This window comes from Macrobrachium rosenbergii, chromosome 42 (assembly GCF_040412425.1).
Source record: "Macrobrachium rosenbergii isolate ZJJX-2024 chromosome 42, ASM4041242v1, whole genome shotgun sequence".
In the NCBI taxonomy this organism is placed as follows: domain Eukaryota; kingdom Metazoa; phylum Arthropoda; class Malacostraca; order Decapoda; family Palaemonidae; genus Macrobrachium; species Macrobrachium rosenbergii.
Window position 1 is genome coordinate 41,126,322 of NC_089782.1, and position 1,689 is coordinate 41,128,010.

The window sequence follows — 1,689 nt, forward strand, 5'->3', positions numbered from 1 at the left end:
ATATATATATATATATATATATATATATATATAATATATATGTCTATATATATATATATATATATGTCTATATATATATATATATATATATATATATATATATATATATATATATATATATATATATCCCAAAATATACAATCGAGTTAATTTATATTTCACGACAACCCAAAATTCTCATACCCACCCAAGCTATAATATACTCCGCGCCCCTAAAAATAGAGAGAGAGAGAGAGAGAGAGAGAGAGAGAGAGAGAGAGAGAGAGAGAGAGAGAGAGAGAGAGAGAGAGAGAGAGAAGACAGTTTAAAACCCGACCCTTGCTAAATAATAACTAACCGACGTAAAATCCTCATAAACGCTACATTAATTCCCGCACCCGGGTTCTCGTTTTTGGCCCCATCCAATCAACATTCATATTTACGCCTTTTCATTCTCCTTCCTCATTACCGGCCACAATGTTGGCAACGAGGTCAAATATGCCCGCTACATCATCTTGTCAGGGTACAGGGGAATCAAGGGGATGTGGTCATCGGCTCGACCTCGCCTCTTTTACCAAAAAGAGCGACGCGACCTTTTTCGGGGAAGGCGACGCGTGAAGATATTAAGCATATAGCCCCGCATTCGTAGGTTTCACTGATGGCATTTTGTTCGTTCAGTTGTGTTCGTGGAACTGGGTATAAATAAATCTAGGTCTGTTTATAATTGTTTGCACACACACACAATATATATATATAAATATATATATATATATATATATATATATATATATATATATATATATATATATAAATCACTTAATATCTTAAGGAATCAAATGTATCTTAAAACATATTCTTGTGTCCCGAAACACGCAAAATAAGAAAACTCTTCAAAGGGAATTCCAAACATATATCTGGCTTAATAGAAATTATCTTTATGCACTTTAAATTTCTGTTTGTATTTATATAGATTTTATTTACGTAAGTTATTCATCTTAATATTTATTTCCGATATATTGAAAGAGAAATAAAACACTTCTTAAAAACAAGTTTTTACTAAGATCAACAACAATATCACAAGTATATATATATACATATATATATATATATATATATATATATATATATATATATATATATATATATATATATATATATAATAATAATAATAATAACGACCACACTAAAATCTTCAACAACAGTATCGCAAGTATGTGGATATATATACGATAACTTCAATCTATATTAATTTTCCATAACTATAATGACGAATCCTCGCTTAAAATTTGTAATACATTTTTACGGCACTAATTATAATATCCACTTAATTTTGGTGTGGGGGAAAAATAGCCCAGTGGAAAATATTTTTAACCTTTTGGCTACGAGCAAAAAATATTAACCGTTCGGAATGAGTTCTTATAGGGATTTGGTATAGAAAGGCCTATAGGTACTCTAGATATTTCTATAATGAGCAGATAGGCCACTGGTATAGAAAGGCCCATAGGTACTTTAGATAAGAGAAGCCTATAGGCACACTAAGCTTACCTACTTCTATAATGAGAAGACTATTCACAGGTAATCAGATTACATTCATTAACTACACATGCCAATGCTTTACATTTCTCAAAGTTTATTATATTTTTTTTAATTAGAAATCCTAAAGTTTAAGTACGTCACTTCTCTCCTTTGGTAGCGGTAACAAAGCACGCT